The sequence below is a fragment of the Vulpes vulpes genome, chromosome 7 (genome assembly GCF_048418805.1).
Source record: "Vulpes vulpes isolate BD-2025 chromosome 7, VulVul3, whole genome shotgun sequence".
In the NCBI taxonomy this organism is placed as follows: Eukaryota; Metazoa; Chordata; class Mammalia; order Carnivora; family Canidae; genus Vulpes; species Vulpes vulpes.
Window position 1 is genome coordinate 15,058,594 of NC_132786.1, and position 13,408 is coordinate 15,072,001.

General features: G+C 50.0%; 1 protein-coding gene and 1 pseudogene across 9 annotated transcripts in view; one reads left to right on the forward strand and one right to left on the reverse strand.

Annotated features, from left to right (window-relative positions):
* CCM2 (CCM2 scaffold protein) overlaps positions 1–13,408 on the reverse strand; it is a 42,898-nt gene that overhangs the window by 26,166 nt on the left and 3,324 nt on the right. The gene's annotated exons all lie outside the window — the stretch shown is intronic.
* On the forward strand, positions 4,138–5,961 carry LOC112911710 (dnaJ homolog subfamily C member 8 pseudogene; annotated as a pseudogene).

Here is a 13,408-nt window from a genome sequence, read left to right on the forward strand (position 1 = left end):
CCTCCTCAGGGATCCTCAGCTCTGGGGTCCACAGCTCCAGTCTGCATGGGGGCAGGGTGACCCAGGAAGACTGGCACCCCCTTCCAGCTACAGATGCTGCACCCAGGAGGGAAGGTTGCTTCCCACCCCCTTGAGTACACTTAAAATTAAGATGTCAAAAAGAAATATCCGGGTAGCCCGCGTGGCTCAGCGGTTTAGCACCGCCTTTGGCCCAGGGCGTGATCCTGGAGACCTGGGATCGAGACCTGCATCGGGCTCCCTGCATGGGGCCTGCTTCTCCCTGTGCCTGCATCTCTGCCTCTCTTTTCTCTCTGTCGCTCATGAATAAATAAATAATCTTAAAAAAAAAAAAAAAGAAAAAGAAATATCCTCCACTGGGGGGCTGGCTGCATCTGTGGAGCATGTGACTCATGAGCTCAGGGTGGAGTTTGAGCCCCAGTACAGGTGTAAAATAAAATAAAGTAAAATGTAATCAAAGTCACAAAAACTATGTGTAATTGACTCCAATAAAAATTTAGAAATAAAGAAGAAATACTCTACTCAGGAACAGGTGCCAAACATAACCTGACCCTAAGGAGTTTGTTTTTTTAAAGAAAACCAACTGACAAAACAAACAAGATTAGAAGAAAAAGAAGGAAAGGAGAGCAGGTGGGAGGAGGAAGGTGGATGCCAGTTCCAACCAGGGGTCTAAGGCCTCTATGGCTCACGACACTGGCACACAAACCCGGCGCCCAACTCCCCAAATAAAGCAGGCTCAGCACAAACCTCCCATGAGCAGGCAGTGTCTCACCTGCAGGCCCCGCGTCAGCCTCTCCCACGCATGTCCTCAGCTCTTCCGTCGGAAGAGCCAAGTCCAACCTCCCCCCTTCTCTCCAGTCACAGCTGCTGCAGAACACCCTCCTTTAACAATCATCCTGGTGAACAGGAACCATCCACACTGTCGCCTTACAGACGCTCAGATGCCTCCACATCTGGCCGAGGGCAGAGGACAGCTCAAACAGGGGGACAGCTCGGGGGAGACAGAATGGACGGGGGACGGTTGGGGGGGCAGCTCAGACATGGGGACAGCTCAGGGGGGACAGAACGGACAGGTGACAGCTCAAGGGGGACAGAACGGACAGCCGGGGGGTAGCTCAGGCAGGGGAACAGCTGAAAGGGTACAGCTTGGGGGGACAGAACGGACGGGAGATAGCTGGGGGGCAGCTCAGATGAGGGACAGCTCTGGCAGGGGACAGCTCAGACCTGGGACAGCTCAGGAGAGGGACAGCTCAGACCAAGGAGCAGCCGCCTCTGGAGGAAAAGGCTGTCTCAGGTCCCATGGCCACTAAGGATGCTCAGTGGCACGTATCTCCAGGAAATTTCAGAATAAGGACATAAGCTTCTGTGCTGAAAAGACTTCAGAGTGCCGTTTCCAATCCGACCTGGGGTACAGGGTTATGGATTAGCCCCTCTGGTGTGCCCCAGCCTGTGCCCCAGCCTGGAAGTCCGCGTGCATGGATGCTAACAGAACAACACTGCCCCTGTACCCTGAAACACACGTGATGGTTGCAAAATGACACCACCAGTATTATTACTGGTATGATTACTGAAAAAAAATTATTTGGGGCTCTTCTCTAGCTCTTATCCTCCACATATATCCCACTGGGGGTCTGCTGTCACATATCTATGATTTCAGCACTTGAAATATCTTTTCTTGGAGGGGTTAATGACTTTTTGTGGCTTTATGCCATTTTTAATACATATTTTGCTTTCTTTTTTTTTTTTTTAAAGATTTTATTTACTTATCCATGAGACACACAGAGAGAGAGGCAGAGACACAGGCAGAGGGAGAAGCAGGCTCCATGCAGGGAGCCTGATGTGGGACTTGATCCCAGGACCCCGGGATTGCACCATGAGCCAAAGGCAGATGCTCAACCACTGAGCCACCCAGACGTCCCTGCTTTCCTTTTTTTTTTTTTAAATAAATTTCATTTATTTATTCATGAGAGACACACAGAGAGAGAGGCAGAGACACAGGCAGAGGGAGAAACAGGCTCCATGCAGGGAGCCCGACGTGGGACTTGATCCCAGGTCTCCAGGATCATGCGCTAGGCTGAAGGCGGCACCAAACCACGGAGCCACGGAGGCTGCCCCCTGCTTTCCATTTTTAAGTGACGTTTTAAGAAGCTTTTATTTAATTTATAATAGTATAGAACAGGAGATAGTTTTAGTCACAAGGCCTATGCTCAGAGGTCATACCCTCCTTGCCTCCAGGTAACTGTATAAAAATTATCAGAGTGAATGGCCACAGGTGCATGTCCAGGCGCCCACTCACTGGGCTCAGGGGACCCCTCCGGCTGGCCATGCTGCCCTAAAACCCATTATGTGGGGATAGCACAGCTTGAAGAATCTGCACCTCGTTCCAAAGAGTAGGGCCACAATGCACAGCCTGGTGCACAAACCACATCCGGTTCTTGCCAAAGTGCCCTTGGAGTAGGTCTTTGGAAGCAGGATGCTGTGTCAGTTGACACACCAGGTGGGAAGTGGGATGCTAGGTCAGTCAATGTACCAGGTGAGCCAGGCACTGCCCTTATCAGGGTTTGTGCAGGTCCCCTTCCCTCATGCCTGACCAACTCCAGGGTTTCTGCTGGCCTTGGGGGGGGGGGGGGCGCAGTGGCCCCAAGTAGTCTGAATTTGCATTTCTCTTGTTATTCAGGAGTCTGACTTCCATTTTCACACATTTTTTTCCAAAGATTTTATTTATTTATTCATGAGAGACACAGAGAGAGAGGCAGAGACACACAGGCAGAGGGAGAAGCAGGCTCCATGCAGGGAGCCCGACGTGGAACTCGATCCCGGGTCACCAGGATCATGCTCCAGGCCAAAGGCAGCACTAAACCACTGAGCCAGCCCGGCATCCCTTTTCACACGTTTTTAAAAACCATTTGTGTTTCTCTTTCTGTGTCCGTCTGTCCCCCTCTCTTGCCTGTGTCTCCTCTCAGCCCCTAGGCATTTTTTTCCTCTTTTTAGAAGCATCTAATTCAGGAAATATTTACCTTGTGTTTTATAAGGTCCAGATAATGTTTTCTTGGTTTATCTTTTTACTTTACTTATGCTTATGTCATCAGGTCTTTTGGTCTTTTTTTTTTTTTTACGGCTGAATGATTTGGTTTGTTTTTACCTAAATATCTGAGCCACTGGTTGCTCATCCTGGTGTACAGTACGAAGGATGGATCTATTTTATCGTTTTTTTAGACGGTGACCCAGGTACCCCGCACCACTCTCCAGCACTCGGTTCCCCGAAGAGTGGGGCCTCCAGTTGACCTTCCCTTCTGCTCCTGCAGCTCACTGCAGGACAACCCCACAGTGTCCAGCAGAGGCGCAGCCCCACCGCCCATTCTGCACTTGTTCCCACATCGCTCTTCTTCTTTCCAGAGAGTTTCTGGGCTATTCTCACTTGCTCCCAAGTCAGGTGAGCTTCCACTCAAGGAGTCTGTTCCAGAGAAGACGTCTGTGGCATTTTCATGGGGAAGAGACACCGTCACCAGGCCACCATGCCATCCAAACACAAGATGTCTCTCCACTTCTTCTAGCCTGTGTTTCTGTGGCTCAGGAAGTTGTCTCCTACAATTTCAGATGTTTCTGCTCACTGTAGCCCTAGAGCACGCACCTGTCCCCAGGACCAGGGACACACACAGCCGGCTTGGGGTGCGGCTGACAGGGTGTCAGAGGAGACGACGGCCGAGCCTGACCGCACCGGGTGCAGGAGCTGTGGTCTGCAGTCGGCCCCCACGCCCCGCGCCCCCAGCAGCCCCTCTGCTGACTGGAACGCCGGCTGTGCAACATCTGCACTGGCCGTTTCCACGGGCACAGTAAGCAGGAGATGCTCGGGCATCGAGCGCACAGCTGAGAGCAGCCAGCCCCCTAGACGGGCCCGATGTACACCCACGGCCGGGCCCCCGCGAACAGCAGGGCCCCGCAGCACCTGGCACTGAATCGGCCTGCCTGCCCCCTCCCGCCCGGCCATGGGCGCCCACCCCCTGAGCTCACCGGCCACCACACGAAGCCATCCTGCGCGGAGCCCTGCCAACTGACGGCTTCCACAGAACCCCTACAGGGTCACCTGTCCCTTCTGCACACACACCGTCTAAAGGGTGGATGGGGACATGGGCGGAGCCCGAGGCCCCGCTCCCCCTGCCATCTGAGAGCCATCTGGACGGTGCTGCGGAGCCAGACACACCTGGACCCAGAGCCGCCAACAAGCCAGATACACAGCCTCCTGTATCCTCACCTGGGCCTTTGGTTACTTCCTCCCAGGGCAGCCGAACGTGTGCAGCCACCTCCCCAGAAGGCAGTCCAGGTGGCAGTGAGGCCAAGCCCACAGCAACAGGCCCATCCGAAGCGCAGGACGCCCCAGAACCTACCTGGTCCCCACTTCTGCCCCAAGAGCTGCCCGGGCGCTGGGAAGGACGGCAGCCAGCACCCAAGCCACACACAGACACCAACAGGGAGCATGATGAGTGGGGGGCCCTGGAGGGAACAGGAGGGGGGGGGCCCCCAGAATTAATCCCTACCCCTACTCCCCATTTGTGTTTTTTCTCTCTTTGTCTCAAATAAATGAGCGAAATCTTTTAGAAAGAAAGAAAGAAAGAAAGAAAAAGAAAGAAAGAAAGAAAGAAAGAAAGAAAGAAAGAAAGAAAGAAAGAAAGAAAAAGAAAGAAGAAAAGAAGGGAAAGAAAAGAAAGAAAGAGAACAAGACAGCACCTGGTGGCTCAGGCAGAGTGTCTGCCTTTGGCTCAGGTCATGATCCCAGGGTCCTGGGGTCGAGTCTCTGCCTCTCTCTGTGTCTCTCATGAATAAATAAATAAAATATTAAAAAAGATAAACCTAAATTATTAGCAAATATCATTTTCATCTATAGGTGTGGCAGGTATTCAACAGTCTGGTAATGTGCCATGTGAGCAAGGATATTTGAAAACATTTGGGATGCCTGAGTGGCTCAGCAGTTGAGCATCTGCCTTCGGCTCAGGGTGTGACCCCGGGGTCCTGGGATCGAGTCCCACATTGGGCTCCCTGCATGGAGCCTGCTTCTCCTCTCACTACCTATGTCTCTGCCTCTCTCTGTGTCTCTCATAAATTAAATTAAATTAATTTAAATGTATTAATTTAAAGATAAATAAAATAAAATAACACTTGTCCCTTTTCTAGCTACAGGGCTGTGTGAGGCCAGATTTTCTTCGGACATTTCAACTAAAACAACACAGAGCAACAGAATGAATGCAGAAGCAGATAAGACAATCTCACTATCTTCTGTTCACCTAGACAATAAAGAGCGTTTCAAAACCATTAAAAAGGGGGCAGGGAAGTGGTGGCTCCAGGAGAGAGCAGGACTTCGGCTGGCAGAGGGAGCACCAAGGAAGCATTTATGACCTCCTACACTGAGGTCAAACAAATAGAAAAGGGAGATTCAGTTCTAATATCCAAAAATCAGATTGAAAGATTGACCCATCCTGGTTCTTCCTACTTCAATTTGAACCCTTTTGAGGTTCTTCAGATAGATCCTGAAGTGACAAATGAAGAAATAAAAAAAGAGGTTTTAACAGTTACCCATATTGGTACACCCTGACAAAAACCAAGATGATGCCGATAGAGCACAAAAGGCTTTTGAAGCTGTGGACAAAGCTTATAAGTTGCAACTGGATCAGGAACAAAACAAGAGGGCCCTGGATGTAATTCAGGCAGGAAAAGAATACATGGAACACACTGAGAAAGAGAGAAAAAAGCAATTAAAGAAGGAAGGAAAAAAAAAAAAAGAAGGAAGGAAAACCTACAAATGTGGAGGAGGATGACCCTGAGCTGTTCAAACAAGCAGTATATAAACAGACCATGAAACTCTTTCCTGAGCTGGAAATTAAAAGGAAAGAGAGAGGGGATGTCCAGGTGGCTCAGCAGTTTAGCGCCTGCCTTCGGCCCAGGGCGTGACCCCGGGGTCCCAGGATCGAGTCCCACGTCGGGCTCCCTGCATGGAGCCTGCTTCTCCTTCTGCCTGGGTCTCTGCCTCTCTCTGTGTGTCTCTCAGAAATAAATTAATAAAATCTTTTAAAAAATAAAAGGAAAGGAGAGAAGCCAAAGAAATGCATGAAAGGAAGTGACAAAGGGAAGAAGAGATTGGAGTTCAAGAAAAAGCCAAACGAGGAAGGGAGTGGCAGAAAAACTTTGAGGAAAGTAGAGATGGCCGTGTGGACAGCTGGCGAAACTTCCAAGCAAATACAAAGGGGAAGAAAGAGAAGAAAAATCGGACCTTCCTGAAACCAAAAGTAAAAATGGAGCAGTGTGCGTGACCACCTGAGGTCACAGCCACTGAACCTTTCTTTCCCCAGCTGTCTCTCCTCCTGCTCTGAAGGACTCCTTCTTTCCTCCCATTTCCACCCCAATATACAGTGGTAGTCGCTTTTTAGTCCGTTTTGTTTTCAATACAATTTAATACTGATCAGAGCAATTCTTTTGTACATTGAAATGTGGGGCTCAGTTTGAGACGAAACCTTCTCCACCCCCTACTCCTAGACCAACCAGGACTGGAAGGTGCCACCGCTGGTGTTGCCTTCTCTTCCCACAGCCTATAACTTCATGTTTTGTACTTCACTGAATTGTGACAGTTAGAAACTTCGTGTATAGTTTGTGGAAATCACCCAGTTAAACACACTGCTTAAAAAATAAATAAATAAAATAAAATAAAAAGCAAGCTAGGTGATGTGGCTATATTAGCATCAGAATTCAATTTGAAACAAGAAATATTACCATAAATAAACAGTCGTTTCACAATGAAAGAGACTCCTTTCCACAAGACATAACGATCGTAAGTGTGCATGTACTTAACACAAACTTGAAGCCCAAACGCACAGAGCTACAAGGAGAAAGAAACCCAAAACAACACTCTCTCAGTAACTGATAGAATCAATAGGCAAAAATTTGGTAGGGAATGGTTCAGCGGTGTCTTACAAAGTTCAGTACGTAACTACGCATCGATGGCAATTCAATTACTAGGTATTTACCCCAAAGAAATGGCCACATACGTCCAAGCAATGACCCATTCACAAATGGTCACTGCTTTTCAGGAGAATGTAAGATTCGAAAGAACCCAACAGCTGACACCAGATGAGTGGGTAACAGACCGTGGTGTAGACGTGCGGTAGACCGCTACTGGACATCACAGGTGAATCCCAGAATCCTGTGAATAAAGGGAATATGTACTGGCTGGGGGCACCCAGGAGGCTCAGTTGGTTCATTGACAGCCCTCAGCTTGGGTCAGGATCTTGGGGTCCTGGGATCGAGCCCCGCACCGGGCTCCCTGCTAACCAGGGATGTGCTTCTCCCTCTCCTTCTGTGTACATGCTCTTGCTCTCTCTCGAATAAATAAATAAATAGATCTTAAAAAAAAAAAAATACTTAAAAAAAAAAAAAAAGTACTGCCTGAATCCATGTGTATGAAGTTCTCGAACAGAAACCAAATCTGACAAGCCCACCCACAGCGCCAACCACCAGAGCAGCAGCTGCCAGGGTGGCGAGGGAACACACATCCTAGGAAGTATGAGCGGCTTTCTGGGTGATGGCAATAGTCTAATTCTTGACAGGGCTTTGGGTTGCACAGGTGTACATATCTGTCAAAATTTAGCTAATACACTATTAAGATGTGTACGTTTGACTTTATATACATTTTGCAGCAAAAGAAAACTGAGCAACATTGATTTCCAGCTACGGATCATCATGCTGAGGTACCCAGATGGAAGCAGAATGGTGTCTGTAACTTACCCTGAAACGAGTCAGAGAGGCAGGGCGAGTTTTCAGGTGGGTTCAGAGACAGACAGGTGTGTGGGATAAAACAAGCATAGCAAACGTTAACAGTGGAATCTAGGTGGTGGGTGGACAGGGATTTGCTGTAAAATCCTTCCAACTCAGCTGTATTCAAGAACATTCAAGATCAAACACTGGGGGGTGGACTGTACACTCTTTTTCCAAGGAGGGGGAATGAAGATTCAATCCTGGGAGAGAGGACACTTCTCACAGGGCCTGATGTGGGTCTCACCTCCACATAAGAAGGGCAGATCAGCTCCAGCCACTGTCATACCACAGGAGTCAGTAAATCGGTGAGAGTCATTTAGAGGGACATGTCTCCTGCCAGTTGGACCTGGGACATTTGCTGACGTGTGACCCATAGGTCTGTCCAAGTATTAGATTCATAAACTGCATCCCCGCCAGGCCACCATTGAGGGAAAATGCAATGTTCTAGAGCATACAGGCCTGCAGAGTTAATGGTAAGGACACACAGGAGGCATGCTAGATTGCGGGTGAAACTGTGCAGAACTGTCACTATAAAAAGCCAAACAGGGGCAGCCCCAGCGGCATAGCGGTCTAGCGCCACCTGCAGCCCGGGGTGTGATCTTGGAGACCCAGGATCGAGTTCCATGTCGGGCTACTTGCATGGAGCCCGCTTCTCCTTCTGCCTGTGTCTCTGCCCCTCTCTCTCTCTCTCACTCTCTCTGTGCCTCTATGAATAAATAAATAAAATCTTAAAAAAAAAAATAAAAAGCCAAACAGGAGATCCCTGGGTGGCTCAGTGGTTTAGCATCCGCCTTCAGCCGGGGGTGTGATCCTGGAGACCTGGGATCGAGTCCCACGTCAGGCTCCCTGCATGGAGCCTGCTTCTCCCTCTGCCTGCGTCTCTGCCTCTCTCTCTGTATGTGTCTCTCATTAATTAAAAAAAAAAAAAAGCCAAAGAAACAAGTGTCTTTGTCCAAGTCAGGAGTGCCAGCAGGTGAAACAGCAGGGCCCACACAAGTGAGCAGCTCCAGAGCAAGTGCTCCGTACAGACAGGAACCCCACAGGTCCACGTGGACCATTCTCATTTTCATCATTCAACTCTCATTCCCCCTCCGGGGTTACAAGATACCCACCATCCTAAGCCTCGAACAAAAGCCCAAATTTCAACTTCCTGCTGCACTCAGTAAAGGGGATTATTTCCACTGCACACATCCAATGCCCACAATCAAATGCCCTAATTCTTGGCACGAGCCTGGCAAACAAAAACACCAACCCTGCTACTATTCAGGCACGCTTAGGAGAAAAAAGGGTAACATTTCTGGCACACACAGCTAAGGGGAAAATTTTTCTTTTTTTTTTTTCTTAAGATTTTATTTATTTATTCACGAGAGACAGAGAGAGAATGGGGAGATGACAAACCCAAACCTAAACTCCCTGCATAACCATGAAAACCAAGCTACTGTTCTTGGGCGGAGGGAGGAGAGTGAGCAAGCTCAATGGTGGGAAGAGCTGGCATGGACCTGGGCGCAGGGTCACGACAGACCCGCTCAGCCCACTCTCCAGCTGCAGGCAGGATCTTGAGGCTCAGAGCCCAGCACACAGCCTGTCACAGGCCACACAGGCATGTGGTCGGCGGCCCACAGAGCACAGCGCCAGGTCACCCTGCCACCCTGAATAGCCTGTCCGTGTGGGACGGGACTGTGGAGACCAGGTGCTCAGAACCTCTGGGTGACACTGAGACCAATTCCCCCAATGTGGTCCTAGCACAGGACTCTTGCCACATCACCCTGATGTCCAGGGCTTGCTTCAGGATAGCCTGTTTTACTCCGCTTTAACAAACACCAGAGCAGGTGGCTGCAACAGCATCCGTCCTCCCCTGGTGCTGGAGGCCGGACGTCTGAGATCCGGGGGGCGGGAAGGGGGGCGGGGAGGGCAGTCCCTCCCAACGCCTCCCCTGGGTGAACGGATGGTCGTGTCCTCCCCAGGTCATCCCTCAGTGCGGGTCTGCATCCTGACGCCCTCTTCTGATGAGGACGCAGTCACACTGGAGCAGGGCCCACGCTAGTGACCTCGTTTACCTCATCACCTCCTTAAAGACCCCTCTCCACATACAGACCTGTTCGTAGGTGTTGGGGCTTGGGGCTCCACCCTTCAGATTTGGGGGGAAAATAGTTCAGCCCAAGGTACCTGGGGAGGAGGAGTGGATGAGGACCAGCTGCCTGCACACTGATGATGTTCAAAGTCGAGGCACAAGAGCTTCAATACAGGAACTTCTCACACTTGGACCTGCCGCCTTCATAACAGAAAGTGCTTTCTCATTTGGTCTCATCAAAGGAACTTTCTCTGAAGTTCCACTCTCGTGTGTCCTCTGAAGCCCCACTTCTGGCTCAGTGGCCACAGAGCTCATCTGTGTCCCCAGCATCTGTTCCTGGCACACAGTCAGCACCAGGGAACAGTCACTGGAGAGAGGCAACCCCCAGCAGCTTCTGCGGCACAAAGGGCCGACCCCCTCTCCCCAGCCTGGGCCCAGGGCCTCCCAGACCTCAGGGGCCCCATCCTGCACCCCACCCACTGCTGAACATCACGTACATGGTCCCCAGGTGGGGTGAGCTGATACCCAGGGTGCCCCCTTCTCCCACGCCATGTGGGCACCTGCTCTCCAGACCAGATGCAGCAGCCTGAGCCATGCTTCTCACTGCACAAAGCCTGTCCTAGGCGATCGGGTAAACCAACAGGAAGATTTCATGCTGTCACATTGGTGGCTGGTCACTCTCACCAGAGAGCAGTGACGAGCCAGGCTAGTGCTGCTGACAGAAAGGAACAAACAGGACAGCAACAGTGACCATAGTCACGGAGCCCCTCAGTACAGAAGGCACTTGTCCCCGACCTCATAGGTGCAAGGCTGACAGCCCCTCTCGCTTAAGAGCAGCCTCCTTGGTGGTACCATCGCTGAAAGAAATGTGTTCCTCTCCAAACGATGCTCGAGCAGGAACGGAGAAGTATCATGAGGTTCGGGTATGCTCTCTGGGTCTCACCCGCAATGGCCGGCGAGTCACGGATCTGAAGGTGGCAGGGACTCTATGGTTCTTTAGGTCGAAAACTAATAAATACAAGGTACTGTGTGAATGGGAACTCTCCAAATCGGAGAGGAATGAGCCTCGTGACTGCTGGCCTCACTGAACTTGTCCACTGGCCGCTGGACCTACTGCTTCCACCAGGCACCTCCTGCCCCCCCACCGCCCACCTCCCAGCTCGGGGGTGCCACATGGTCACCCAAGAGTCACTGTGAAACCTACTCCAGCAGAAAGATAAAACAAGGCACAGACCCCAAAGTCCCTTTGTGAACCCCATGTGATGGCTGCGACACATCATGACTGGCAGTTTTTAATGAGAGAAACAAAAAGGAACAGAGGAAAAAAAATCAGATTGTGTTGCTTATATAAAGTGCCATTTCTGGGACGCCTGGGTGCGTCACCGGTTGAGCGTCTGCCTTTGGCTCAGGGCGTGATCCTGGAGACCCCGGATGGAGTCCCACATCGGGCTCCCTGCCTGGAGCCTGCTTCTCCCTCTCCCTGTGTCTCTTGCCTCCCTCTCTCTTTGTGTCTCTCATGAATAAATAAAATCTTTAAAAAAATAAAAAAAGAAAAGTACCATTTCTTTAGATTTTCATTTTAGCTACATACGCACACGCACACACTCACACACAAACAGGCACTCGCACACTGGTGTGGAAGGCTGACAGCTGGACATGCAAAGGTATAAAGGCACTGGTCCAGCCAAGCACCAGTGCCTCACAGACACCACCTGAGGGGCAATCCAGCAGCTACAGGAGCTGAGGACCCAGGACCCATAATGTGGGGGACTGCTTTCTCCCCACTTTTTATATGAAAACTCCAAAATTCCAAAAAGTAAACAGAATAATGGATGAGGAACATGCACCTCCAGCGCATTGGGCTATCTCCCCTCTGTTCTGCTTCCAGTCTGAGTAAAACAAATCTTAGGACTCACATGACCTTACCTATAAATAGCTCAGTACACATGTCTATCAATCAGACCTGGACCACATGATAGAAACATTATATCAACAAAATTAATAACTCCTTGCTAAGGGATTCCTAGGTGGCTCAGCGGTTTGGCGCCTGCCTTTGGCCCCGGGCGCGATCCTGGAGTCCCGGGATCGAGTCCCACATCAGGCTCCCGGCATGGAGCCAGCTTCTCCCTCTGCCTCTCTCTCTATCATAAATAAATAAATAAATAAATAAATAAATATTTTTAAAAATCTAAAAAAAAAATAACTCCTTGCTATCATTTAACATCCAGCCCTACATTTCTGGGGTACCTTATAACCTTTCTTTTTCTTTCTTTCTTTCCTTTTACAAAATGCAAACAAAGTAACCCAGTGTAAAAATATTCAACTGTTCAGGTTGAAAGCTTGGCCACTGATGGTTTGACCCGCCGTAGCAAAAGCAGGGACCCAACAGAGTAGAGGCCCGGTGGTGACCTCCCACAGGCTGAGGTCTTTGTCCAATCAAGCATTCAATCCAACTCACGTGTACACCTACGTTTGTCACAAAAAAGAATTACAGCCTGACAGAACAGTGTCAAAATTCATGAAACTTGGATCCGTTTCATAAAGAGGCAACCTTATTCTCCAAACCCCAAATCAGGACTCATGATCTGAAAGATACCAGCCACCGTGAGGACATGTGTGCAGGATGTGTGCCCCAGCAGTCAGTCCTGCTCCCCAGGCCCCACACCACTAGCAGCCAGTGGATATCCTGGTCCACATACGCATCCCACAGATGAACGAGGACCTGCTCATTTCCTGACCAGCTCCTCCAGCGTCCCCATCAGCCAGGATTTTCCATGACACATTACAAGGGTTCCAATCGCCCTCATCATATGTGCCAGGGTAGCCTAAGAAAGGACAGGGCTGGGGACACCTCAGAGGCTCAGTCAGTTGAGCGTCCAACTCCTGATTTTGGCTCAGGTGCTGATCTCAGGGTCATGATATCGAGCCCCAGGCCGGGCTCCCCACTGGGTGTGGAATCTGCTTAAAATTCTCTCTCCCTCTCCCCTACTTCCCCGTTGAAAGAAAGAGAAAAATGAACGGACAGAACTGTACCTGGGGCCACTTTATATGAAATCCACTCTGTCCTACTTATTTTCTGGCAGTTCACAGACTCCTGTCCTGAGGCCACATTAGAAGAAGCTTGAATAACTGCTTGACAAGACACCAGGACAAGTGTCTGAAGACATGAAAACACCTACCAATCCACATTTATAAAGTATAAATCTGGGGGCGGCTGGCTCCCTCGGTCAGTACAGCATGTGACTCTTGATCTCAGGGTCATGAGTTCAAGCTCCATGATGAGCCTAGAGCCTACTTAAAAAAACGTCAAAATCAAAATACAAAATAAAGGTTTAATCTGCAATTTTCAGGGCACTTGGGTGGCCCAGTTGGTTGAGCAGCTGCCTTTGGCCTGGGTCATGATCTCGAGGTCCTGGGATCGAGCCCCACATCAAGCTCCCCCGCTCAGCAGGGAGTCTGCTTCTCCCTCTCCCTCTGCCCACCTGCCTGTGCGTTCTCTCTCTCAAATAAATAAAATCT